This window comes from Anastrepha ludens, chromosome 6 (assembly GCF_028408465.1).
Source record: "Anastrepha ludens isolate Willacy chromosome 6, idAnaLude1.1, whole genome shotgun sequence".
Taxonomy (NCBI): domain Eukaryota; kingdom Metazoa; phylum Arthropoda; class Insecta; order Diptera; family Tephritidae; genus Anastrepha; species Anastrepha ludens.
Genome location: NC_071502.1, coordinates 93,925,735 through 93,939,227, shown reverse-complemented (window position 1 = coordinate 93,939,227; position 13,493 = coordinate 93,925,735). Strand labels below are relative to the sequence as shown.

The 13,493-nt window shown below is 36.1% G+C and overlaps 1 protein-coding gene across 3 annotated transcripts in view; it reads right to left on the bottom strand.

Annotated features, from left to right (window-relative positions):
- Nucleotides 1-3,223, bottom strand: part of LOC128866493 (probable phospholipid-transporting ATPase IA) — a 145,138-nt gene extending 141,915 nt beyond the window's left edge. For all 3 annotated transcript variants that reach the window (XM_054107290.1, XM_054107292.1, XM_054107293.1), the window contains exon 1: nucleotides 2,761-3,223. The gene's annotated coding sequence lies outside the window, so the exon portion shown is untranslated. The remainder of the gene's footprint in view (nucleotides 1-2,760) is intronic.
- Nucleotides 3,224-13,493: the final 10,270 nt, after the last annotated feature.

Genomic DNA, 13,493 nt, shown 5'->3' with positions numbered 1-13,493 from the left:
TTAAACTCGTAACGGAGAAGATTTCCAGAGATTGTTACTAAGAAAGTGGAAATATTTCTATGCTCACTTATACAACGAAATTTATTCATAGAATAAACAATCAATTTTTGCCAAAACTGAAAGAAAGACAGAAATGACAAAAATTTAACTAATTCAATGCCAGTGGCAAATACGTTCCTTAAGTTCAATGAACGAACACTTATTCGATGTGTACAGAGTGGTGATAACTGTCTCAGCTACTTACATTTTTTTGGATAGCTTGCACAAATAGTGGAAAGTAATTGGAAGTAAAGGAAGCAATAACACGTGGAGCAACTTTAAATCGACATTCTCTGAAAATACTTGCATAATTACGAAAAATAAAAATTCATAATCGGAAGGGAATGACCGAAATTAGACATATGTACATAGAGAACTAATTTTTTTCAAAAAGAAGTAAAAAAAAAGTTTAGGCTTTTATTAACGGTACAGCTACTATGTGCAGTAAATTTATATTTAATTTTTAGCGCGCTAATAAATTATTTCGACAAAAAAATTACGTAAGACCCAAATCCTATATAAAAATAAATAAAAAAAATTGTAAAAAAAACATAAAAACCATAAATACCAAAAAAATTTTAAATTATAAATAAAAAATATAAATAAATAAAAAATCAAAAATAATAATATAAAAATAAATAAAATTACTAATATATAATAAAAAATTGTAAATAAAAACAAACAAAAATATCAAAAAAAAATTTGAAATTATAAATAAAAAAATTAATAATAAATAAATAAAATTAATAAATAAATAAATAATTATAAATAAAAAAATTAAAAAATAAAAAATAAATAAAAACTCGTGAATAAAAGTTTGTTTTTAAATATAAAACCGTAAAAATCAAAACCAAAAAAAAAAAAAAAACTTAAAAATAAAAATAAAAATAATAAAAGAAGTCATTGTTTTCCTTGTTGTTGTTGTAACTGCATAAACATTCTCCCTAAGTATTAAAATGAATTTTGCTGGAGAGACAGTTCTTGGCCGGATAAAAGTCCGGATTGATGAAGTAACCGGTAGAACCGACTATCGGGGGTATTGCGATAATTACGATTATATGGAATCCGATAAACATTCAAGTCAATAGTCTACGTGATCAGTAGTTGCTTCCATTGCCTTATCCATTCATTTTCAATCATCAATAATTAAAACATTTTCTACCATTAAAACATTAAAATTCAAACGGTTGTTAGAATTAACCAGAATTAGGCGCTTGACCGCGACTCAAATGTGATTCAAACGGGGAGGCCTGAAAGATTTAGTTGCGCTTGTGAAATTTGCGGTTACCAAGCCAAGTTGTATGCACTTAGGAGGAGTTAACAATCGATACATTTTTAACTTAAAACATCAGCTTCGAACAGAATACTAGCCACTGAGTGCACGCATTCTAAAAGCCGTCTAGCTGTTCACACTAAGCTGGCAAAAATACGCAACTCTGTTTGATCTCTTTGCAGACTATAAGCAGTTTGCAAGAAACAATCGAGAACTCGCATCTATTTGAATTTTTTAGAAAAAATTTTTATTTTCCCGTTATTAATTTGCGAAATAAAAAGTTGCCATACTCTAAACTAACAGTTGCATTGAAAGTGCACCATTGAGCCGTGGGAACAGTTTACGCTTAAGTGAGAACAGTTTACACTCAACTGGGAACTATTTACACTCAACTGGGAACAGTTTACATTCAAGTGGGAACAGTTTACAATAAAGTGAGAATAGTTTTTAAAAACATTAAATTCATTGCGCTAACAAACAACCGTGACGTAATACAAACTCAAACCTACTATGCATTACAAGACCAGTTTAAGTCGGTCGCGCTACAAAAAAGAGAATTGCCGCAATAAAAGCAAAAAAAAACACAATAATTTACCTGCGAATACATAAATAAGTACACAAATCAAGTGAGAGCAGTAAATAAAAACTTGAAAATTATCTCTGTGTAATGCGAATACACTGACGGCGGCAGTGAAGTGCAAAAGAGTAGCGCGAAGTAATTGTAAGCTGTATTTTAACGTCTGTCAGCAACGCTACAGAGCTACTCTGGTTATAACATTTTAACGCCGTGTTTGTTAACAAAGGTAGATTATTTTTATTTAATTTAAAAAATTTCCCGCAAATGCATCAAGTGCTATGTATGTGTGTATATCAAATATAATTTTATTATTTTTCCACTTGTTTGGCATCTGTTATTAATCACTGACGTCTCTCATTTCACATGCAATTTTGCCGCTCAGAAACTCGTTTAAAAGAAACTGAAAAAAAAAATACAGCAAAAACACGCAGAGACACTTAGAAGGTAAATGCCAACAATTCACGTTTTATGAATCACTCTCCAGGTAACTTTGATGCTTCGATGCTCAACGAACGCGCTTGCACACATATTAAAATTATTGCTTGCAAAAATGGGCAGTTGCATGCGATTTGCATAAACAATTTATTACATTTTTCACTTCACTACACTGGGGGCACGAACAGCAGTTGAATGTCGCTATAGCCTTATTTAGTTAGCGGCGGCTATTTTAATATAATAAAATTCAATTTCAATTTGGCACTAACAAATGAAATTTGCATCAATTAAGCGACTATAAAGCCACCAACACACATTCCGCTTAACATTTTCACGGACTTCACTTGCCTTACAGATTATTTCTTCTCTTATGAAATTTATTTTTTCTTTCCCTTCACGCGCATAATTTTGTTTTAAAAATTTATATAAAACACACCTTTAACAAAACAATTCTATTAGATTTTAACTTAACAGAATCACGCGTGCTAATCGTACGTCAGATTGCCGAGTCAACCAATTTGCCGCGTCTATTGGACCTATGAAAATAAATATCACCTCAACGCATTCACAGCGCACAACAAACTAACTCAGTCTAGCTGCTTGGGGAGCCACTCGCAAGTACTGTGACGCTAAACCGGCTATTTGGTCAGACTCGCATACCCACGCTGGCGGCTGGCTAGCTGTCAACGAGTATACTTTTCAATACTATTAACTTTTAGCAGAGAATTGTATAAAATTTCTATATGCTACTCAGCTGCATATGCACGTGTACATATGTATGTATGTGCGAGTATATGACTCGAGGAACAGGTTAAAGTATGAACAGAACCAAATCGTATGAGCGAATTTCGTCGAACGATTAATTGATGATGATATTCAGCGCAACATTTCCAAAACCAAAACAAAATGCATATCAAAAGCGAAAAGGTGAATACCCAAATTTGTGGTTTAATTCAAATTTTCAAAATTTTAAATATCATATTTAGATAAAATGGGCAAAGCATTTCGGCTAGTGCGGAATATTTTTTTTTCTTTTTTTTTTTCTTTTTTATTTAATTTTTTTTTTGTTCACAGAATCAATTTTGTCGAAAAATAAATCTATGCTCGACGAACTTATATAGAATTTGTATGTATATATACTGCAGTGTATTTTAATTTTAACAGCTAACTTTCCTCCGTCGATTTCACTGTCGCTCAGCAATTTGATTCTGTTCATACTTTTAGTTGGCCAACCTGAAATTCTCTTCGAAAACTCAACTCAACCACATTGTTGCTATTTCTAATAGCTAGCAAATAGCCTCAGCTCGGCTAATATCTCAGTATTCACAATAGTTTAGTTATAGACAGGTATTTTTTTACTCTCACAGCGCAAATATTTACAATAAACACCAATTATATTGCCTCTCGCTCTCTTTCGTAGCATGCGATATTTTTTAGTGGTGGTTGTGGTCTTAGCTAAGTTTAGACAGTAGACAAGTGCTGTGATACCTTTCATGAGTGTCTAAATGCATTGACAGCATTAAGTATTAGGAGGTTAATTAGATTTTAATGTTTTGAAGTCTAACTTTACATCATTTTCATTATCAATTGTTAATCTCCCACTGACTAGCAAATGTAAGTATTTTAAGTAAATGTGTGTATGAAAATAAAGAAATTTATTTAAAAAAAAATTTTAAATAAAAAAAAATTGTATTAAAAACATACTTTGCTCCATTATCCATAAAAACATAATTTTCAAAGTATAAACAGTAGTTCCACACGCCTCCAAAAACTAGAGTAATATTTTTCAACCTACCCCGATCACGAAACAAAAGCCGACTCTAAACACTTTTTGGATTCCTTCCACTTAAGGGATTTCACTGATTCTCTTTTTTACTTTAAATCTCCTTTCGCTGCGGTTAATAAGTTTGTTCTTGTTGTTTTATATAAATTATATTATAGTATAATATAATTATATAAATTGCTAAACCTTTGCAAAAAGTGGCTGTGCTATTATTGTGACCATCTCTGCACACAGTTATTAACATTCATAACCGAAAACTCTTTTTTGTTCGCCATAAATAAAAAATTACAAATATAGTTGGTCCAGAAAAAGACTTCTTCGAAGAAAAACCGCTTTCTTTTTGTTTCTTTCGATTTGCGTTTTTCTATTTATTTCATTTTTTTATATAAGTTTTTTTAAAATTTATTGTCACTTGAAAAATTTATACATATAATATAATGGTTAATAATTAATGGTTGTAAAGGGTTAAGGTGTGGCCCTTTAGCACTGCGACCATATTGATCTATTGTGCACCCTATGCTGTCTATTGACTGTTAAGTATGCTTATGAAATGTACCAGCTCCTTCTGAGGGAGTGATTGAAGGTCTTCATCTGTAAGCATGAACTTGTTTAAAAACCTTTTCCTTCTATGCGTCAACCCCGGACATTCGATAATGAGATGTTCTATAGACTCCTCATCTTCGCAGCAGAATCTGCAGGTGCTGGTGTTAGTTATGCCTAATTTATGTAAGTGTTTGTTGCAGGTGAAGTGACCCGTGAGGGCGCCTGTGAGAGTGCGAATGCTCTTTTTGTTTAACGTGAGGGCCATGTTGGCTCTTTTAGCGTTGAAACTTAGGAACTTTTTGGAGTGTCTAAGACCCTCTACATTGTTCCAATGCTGATTTAATAGAGTTTTGGGCCAGTATTTTACTTTTTGTTTTAGGTTGTTTTTGTTGAATCCGAACATAGGACTAGGTCCGATGAAGTTTTCATCTGCCCCTTTTTTGGCTTGAAAGTCTGCCTTTTCGTTGCCGTCATATCCCTCATGTCCCGGTACCAAAATTAATGAAGCATTGTTTTTGGATGCCAGATTATTGAGTGCCTTGTGGCATTCTAAAAGGGTTTTTGAGTTGTATGTATAGCTATCTAAAGCTTTTAGAACTGATTGGCTGTCCGAGAGTATTTTAATCTTTACTCTCTTGTGGTTTCTGCGTTGCATGATGTTTACTGCTTCCATTATTGCGTATAGTTCCGCTTGGAAGATAGTGGTGTCCCTGGTGAGAGTGTATGATTTGTGGATTCTGGGCCCCACTACACCTGCTCCTACACCATAAGGTGTTTTTGATCCATCAGAGTACCATTTTTGTGAATCATCATTCATCCATTTCGGGTTTGTTTTCCACTCGATCCTCTCAGGAAAGGTAACTGAGTATCCTTTTGTGAAACAGAGGGTTGGGTCAATGTGGTCTGAAACTTGAGCCATGCTTATGGTGTTTTTGATTTTATTTAGGATATTTAGGTGACCGGTGAGGTTGCCCAATTTGAAATTTTCTTTCATGTGTAGCATGAGTGCTTGCGTAGCTGCTTCCTCTTGGATTGCTATATGAAGTGGTGGGAGATTAAGGAGTGCTTCCATGCCAGCTGTTGGGGTAGTTCTCATAGCCCCTGTGATGCATAGGCAAGCAAGCCTTTGTACTTTTCCCAGTTTGGTTATCGCTGTTTGTTGGATAGATTTGCTCCACCATACTAGTGCCCCATACAGTATGATTGGTCTAACCATTTGGGTGTATATCCAGAGGGCCATACTAGGGCTGAGGCCCCAGGATCTCCCTAGTAATTGTTTGGTTGTCCACAAGGATTTCGTGGCTTTTTTTGTTATATTATTTATATGTGATTCCCAAGTGAGTTTTTTATCTAAGGTTAAACCTAGATATTTGACCTCTTCCTTTAGTTCTATCACTGTTTCATTTATTTTCAACGCAGGAAACTCTAACTTTCTTTTTCTTGTGAAGGGGATTATTGTGGTTTTGTTAGGGTTGATCGATAGCCCCTCCTTTTTACACCATTCCCATGTTGCGCTCAAGGCATTTTGCATTAAGTCTGTTAGTGTCCTTTCATGGTTGCCTTTTATTATAACAGATATGTCATCTGCATAACCAATGGTTATAAATCCCTTATTGTTTAGGTGCTGCACCAAGTCATCAACTAGTAGGGACCATAGCAGTGGAGAAAGAACTCCTCCTTGCGGGCATCCCTTTACTGTTGTAACATTAAGTTCATCTTGGCCTAACGAGGCTTTAATAATCCTCTGATTAAGCATTTGGCTTATCCAGTGTGTTAATATTGGGTTTGCACCTCTTTTTTCGAGTGCTGTTTCCATGGATTTGTAATTTGCGTTGTCGAAGGCTCCCTCTATGTCCATAAAGGAACATAGGGCTATTTCTTTTTGATTTAGAGCCTTTTCTATATTGACAACGAGTGTGTGCAGTGCTGTGACTGTGGATTTCCCTTTTTGGTAAGCAAATTGCAGCTTATGAAGGGGTTTTTTGAAGATTACTTCTTCTCTTAGATGGTATTCGAGTAGTTTTTCCTTTGTCTTTAACATGAACGACGATAGACTGATTGGTCTGTAAGATTTTGGAGAATCAGGGGGTTTGTTACCTCCCTTATAACATATAATATAAAGTACAGGAGGTAAGCTCACTGGACCCTTTTGGGAAGCACCCCTTCACCCTTGCTTTCCCACTTTTCGTTTCCCCCGTATTTAGTATACTGCATACTTCTATTGTTTTGAAAATTCTTTTAGAGTTTACTATGCCCTTCTGCCATATAACGAATGCTCGAAATTTTTTTATGTTCAAGAAAATGCGCAACATCGCACAAGATTGCACCAAAATTGAATTGCACCAAAAACTGCATACCCAGAATTTTTTTAAAAATGTTTAGATATTTTCAAGATATTTTTCAAAATTGAATTAGATGGTTTTTGCAATAGTATCATATAACCTAGATTTTGATAAAAAATAAAAATAAATAAATATATATTTGTAAACGTGCATCAAATTATAGAAGAACAAGCCAGCAGTCTTTGACTTTTTGATTTTTTTTTTTTGGGACGACGGGGTATAAAATGCCTAAACCAACATCAAAGCTGCTGTCGCATTACTCGTATTACTTCAGAGTGGCGTTCCATCTACCTCATTACAAGGTCAAGGACCTGCGTCCAGGTCCCGATTTTTTCATTCGGATTATATTTTCTGCGAACCCACTAATGATTTCCCTCGATTCCTCGCTGCTGAGCATCTTGTGGATTACATTTTCGGTGGTTTTGCGGCCAACTATATTCTCCAGCGTTCGGCGTTCTTGTTCCCAACGCATGCATTGGAAAAATGTGTGTTCAGCGTCATCTTCGGCAGCATCTTCGTATATGCGTGTGAGGTGATAGCTTTTCCTTATTTTGAACGCGTGCTCCGAAAGCGTTTTGATTGTACAATATAAAAATTGACTTCACCGAAGTTTCTGCTTTACCATGTACCCTAGCCGTCTATCTGCCGCGTGTTTCGTTGATTCAGCGGTCTTGCCATAGACTTAGCGTTCCATCCTTTATTTCGCGCGCTACTGCTTTGCTAACTCTTACTTCCATTCTCTGTTTCTTTAATGCCCATAGCTTTTTCCTCTCAAAAGCTAATAAGTCAATCGGTATTGAAGCGCCTGATACTGGACTCTCAACCGCCATTTGTTGTACCGATGCTAAGAACTTGCATCGATGATTTACCTTTAGCGCATTTGTCCACAGTTCAGCTCCGAATAAGAGAACGGAGAGCGTGGTATAGTGCATTATTTCCCTTTTCTTTTGGGTTGGACCCCATCCAACCCATGTTTGCCATCCCTCTACTGAGTAGCGATGCCATCTTAGCGGCTTTCTCTGCTGCGTGTTTTATTTGTGCCCAGAAGGTTAGTCTTGAGTCCAAAATTTTCCACATTCTATTTTCGGAAACTACCCAAGCTCTTTCAATTTCAGTATAATAAAGTGTAAGTTTGAAGTCGCTCAAAAATCGCATAGATTAAAATTTGCTTAATTTGCATACGACGCACAGTGGACAAAAATGCAAAAATCGAAAGTATTCGAACTTGCCATTCAAAAAGTAGCCGAATGGATAATCGAGAGGAGATGGAGCGGGAAACAGATTGGAGTTTTCAGTAACAGTCAGGCTGCACTGAAGGCCTTGGAGAACGCGAAGCAAACCTCCAAGATTGTTGAAGAATGTAAGAAGAAGCTTAATTGTGTGCCAAGACAGAACAGGCTTTTACTTATATGGGTTCCAGGACACTCCGGTGTTCAAGGAAACGAAATTGCCGATGAATTGGCCAACCGTGGATCAGCGGTTCCCCCACTAGAGCCAGAGCCAATAATTGACATCAGTTCCGCAGGAATCATGAATTGGATCAGCAAATTTTGTGTGCAATCTACATAAAGGGCGATGGTCCAGTCTAGAACACTGCGGAACTGCAAAGTGTTTTGTGACAAGTCTAGACAGAAAACTGTCAAACTTTCTACTAAAACTTGGAAGGAAAGACGTTCGGTTGATGGTCGGTATTATTGAGGATCCAATGTTCCTGTTCTACTTGGAGGAGGCGGATAACACTGAACACTTTCTCTGTGAGTATCCTACCATTGCTAGAGCAAGGCTACGAGTTTTGGGTTCCGATGTCGTGAGAATGAGTAATATTCGTTCTCTAAAACTGAAGAATATTTACAGACTTACCAAAGAATCTGGAAAGTTCTCACAGGACTAACTACCTCTGTCTCTGTCTCTATTCTTTCCTATCTCTGATACTTTTCTCCTTTCCTCCTTGACTATCTACCCTCTTTCCAGAGCTCTAAATATAATGCGTTTTTTCAGCCTGAATATTTTAAGAGCCACCAAATCTCATGGAGCTCCTTCAAATTTCAATTTTCATTGGAACTCGGGCTTTTTAGTATTATTTGAAAGCTAAAACTCTTATGAATAAGAGTTCATCTGGAAAGAACTTAAAACAAGGACACAAATCATAAAGGGGTTCCGATTTAAGTATAAAGTAAAATATTGAAAATGAAAAAAAAAGAATAGCATCAATTTATAAATATTTTCATTTTCTTAATTATGGGAAACTTAAGTTATTTTTTGCGTGTTCTTTTTATTCATATTTTTTAATATAGCTGTGCATGCCAACAATAATTATGCCTTATTTTACCTCAAAATTGGTACCTGATTTCATTTTTGAAATTGTCGGAATGTAGTCCTTTTAAAAGTAAAATTTCAACAAATTCCGACCACTCCTTATTTTATGTATTTGTCCATTGCCTGAATGGAGCTGGAGCACTGTGCGATGTTGAAATTTTTTGCAATATACAGGGCGGGCCAAATAAGACCTACTAATATTAAGCATAAATAACTTTTATATTTTTTGACATATTTATTTTTCTCTTTTTGTAGGTTATAATTGAATTGTTGGAAATTTATTATGGAACCCTACCGTAAGACCACCAACAACGACTACAATACGCTATTCGTTTTACACAATTAGCCACACAAATTGATTTGTGAAACAATGTTTTGATGTCAGACGAAGCGCATTTCCATTTAAATGGTTCTGTCAACAAACAAAACTGTAGATTGTGGGGCTCTGAAAATCCAAGGGCACCACACCAACATCAGTTGCACCCATCTAAATGTACTGTTTGGTGCGGTGTTATGGCCACTAGAGTTATCGGTCCATATTTCTTCGAAAATGAGGATGAAACGCCGGAATCGATTTCAGGAGCTTCTTACAGATCATTGATTGAAAACTTTTTGCGGTCAATGGCGGATCAGTATCCTAATTTGAGGTTTCAACAAGATGGAGCAACTGCGCATACTGCTAGGCAAACTATGGACCTCCTGCGTGAAATTTTTGGCGAACGTCTGATTTCCAAAAATTCAGATTTCCCTTGGCCACCTCGGTCGCCAGATTTGACTGCGCAAGACTTCTTTTTATGGGAATATTTTAAAGACAAAGTGTATCTTAATAAACCAGAGACTATTAGACAGCTGAAGCAAAATATTCGAGACGAAATACTGAGCCTTCAACCAGAAACATTATGTGGAATAATGGAAAACGCGTGAAAAAGAGACAATCTTTGTATCGAGAAAAATGGTGGACATTTGTCTGATGTAATATTTCATACATAATTTCCATAAAATGTATTCAATGTATAAAAACAATTAACCAAAATAAATGATTATTGCAAAAGTTATTTGTGTTTAACATAGGTAGGTCTTATTTGGCCCACCCTGTATAAGTAAAGCATATTCCGAAATATTTTACCTTTAAAATGTAACTTATTCAAAATACATATTTACTAGCTATGTATAGCATAAGCTACCCACCACATAGGTTTGCAAGTTCAAAGTTACGGAGCTTACCTGTAAGAGAGAGAAAAAAATAATATGTGAATATTTTGTGTAAAAATAACAAGTAATTTAAGCAACAAATTAAGGAAGATTTTGTTATTACTATAATATCCGTGATAGAATTGTTCGCATTGATAGATGCAGGTAGAATCGTGAATAAAAATTAATTGCAAATCAGAAACTAAAATTTAATTAAAAAGCGCTGAGCGAAGAGCTCATTTTAATCATTGTTTTGGCGTGCAATTTTCCTCCTGATTTATAATTTTTGTTGCCACATTACATTTTAATCATGCAATTTGCATTAATGAGCATTCACGCTCACATACACACACACTCACACAATTTACTCATGCCATCTTTGCAGGCAATTAAACGCTTTACATCACATCATCACTACTCGACATGATTGCGTTGCGTTAAATTGGCATTTGATAACCTTAAATTGCAATTTAAGTATGCCGCGCGAGGCATCAGATAAAAGCGCCCACTCAGCGACATGAGACGAGCTACAGTAACCAGGCGATACAATGAACGCATGCAAGGATAGAACAAAATCAGCAACAACGCGCAGGCACAAAAAGTTGATGCGCAACCGTGAAGAAAATAAGTTTATAAATGTATGCGTGTATGGGATGTATGTAAGTATGTACATATGTATGTACGTATGTATGTATGGGATGCATGTATGTATGTATGTAATTAAAAATACCTTGCGACGACAAATATTGAATCTTGCAATCAAGCGCAACGTAATTCGAGTCGTTAAATAATTAAAATGAAAAACTGCGTACGGCATAGAAACCAAGGTACTAAAGAGTTTGTGTGTGAGTGAGAGGCGACGCGCGGAAAGGAAGCGCGAAAGCGTAAAACTCGCGCATGTAGAGAGATTACAGGGAAATCACAATAGCGCAAAAGGTATTACAATCGAGAGGTAAACAAACTTATATGGCAATGGCGTTCGCTAGTGATAAGCAGGCCTTAGTTGCTAAATATTTGCACACAAAAGTGTGCAGACATATACTTATGCACACACATACATTTATACCTCCACACAACAAGTAAGCAGCGAGCAGCCATGGGGTATCGAAGGCTTTCAGCGCCCCATCAACAAAATAAGCTGCAAGTGATATCCACCCAACTATTGGTGTGATATGACAGCTGTTGCGTGTAGTAGTCCCCCATACAAGCCATTGGGAAACTTTTATAATTTTTTTGCTTTTGCTTTTGTATTTTTGGCAATCAAAACAGTTTATCTGCAAGTATTACTCAGACACAGAATTACATGGCGTCACACTTAATCAAAAAAATATTTGTACCAAAACACTGAAAACCAATTAAGCTCGTTTTCATACCCATTTCCTCTGGCATTCTGTGGCGCGTATGTGGCCCCTATGCGCGCTCACATGTCAAAGCTGCATCAACAAAAGCCCAACCTTCCGCAAATATACTTTACATACAGTTAAACAGTTAGACGCCTATACACTCTCCCTACCAAAAAAAACCGTAATTTTAATATTTAAAAAAACGTTATGACATTATGAAACGGTGACATTCGGTTCAGTGGAAGCGAAGTTATTGCGTCTAAAGTGTCAGTATGTTTGTGTCATCGGTACAAAAATTAGTTTCAAACAAAGAGTTAATATAAAATTTTGTTTTAAAATCGTAGTTCATGAGTGGCTTCTGAGATGGTATGGAGGACATAAATGACAATGAACATACGGCCCGCTCAAAATCAGTAATCACCGAAAACTCCATCGAAATTGTTCCTAAAATTATCAAAAATTAACCGAAATCATCGTTGAAATTCATGGAAACGGAGTTGAATATCACCAAAACATCGATTTATTGCATTTTAACTGATTTTAACTGATCAGGACCAAAAATTGCTCAGAATTATACATTCGAAAGGCCTCATTTAAAAGGCGAGAAAATATGAGAATTTCCTTTACAACATGGTAACGGGTGATGAAGCGTGAATCTGAAACTAAGCGTCAAAGTGCCGAATGAAAGGACCCAGCTGAGCCACTACTCAAAAAATCGCGTTTGAAGAAGTTAAAAATCAAGACGTTGCTTATTTGTTTTTACCACCCCAAGGGAATTCTCCACAAGGAGTTCGTGCCAATGGGCCAAACCGTCAATGCAACTTTCTATCTTGGCATTTTAAAGCATTTGTTGCATGGCATTCGTCGAATTCGCTCTGCGCTACCGCGAAGGAGGAAGCTGGCGCTTATTGCATGATGATGCACCATCTCATCGATCCACTCTTGTGACTGATTTTGTCACTAGAAATCTCATTTTAACCATCACTCACCGTATTCGCCTGATATGTCTCCTTGTGACTATTACCTATTCGGAAAAAGGAAAAGCGCACGGGACCAGAGGAGACTATTTTGAATAAATAAACTCCTATCGTTTCTATTTTAGCACAATCTTGTTTATTTTGGACTTCACCTTGTATAGTATATAAACATTTTATATACGTTTTCATCGATTCTTTAGGTCTTCTTAAGCTCAATTTAAGATTTATGGCACACAAACTAACTGATGAACAAAAATCTCTGTCGATCTGTGAAGAGTTGTGAGTGAGTTTCAGCAAAAAAGGTATATTATTTCGTTGCATTATTCTCCGAACGCTGTAGCCGAATGAATTGATGTGTGGCTTCCATTCGAAATTCAGAGAGAACGTAGGTTCGTATCTCGATGAAAGACCAAAATGAAGAAAAAGATTTTCTAAGAGCGGTCGCCCCTCGGCAGGCAATGGCAAACCTGCGAGTGTATTTCTGCCATGAAAAAGCTTCTCATTAAAAATATCTGCCGTTCGGAGTCGGCTTGAAACTGTGGGTCCCTCCATTTGGGGAACAACATCAAGACGCGCGCCACAAATAAGAGGAGGAGCTCGGCGAAACACCAAAAAAGGGTGTACGCGCCAATTATATTATATATATAAGTACATATACCCTATGATCAAAAAGT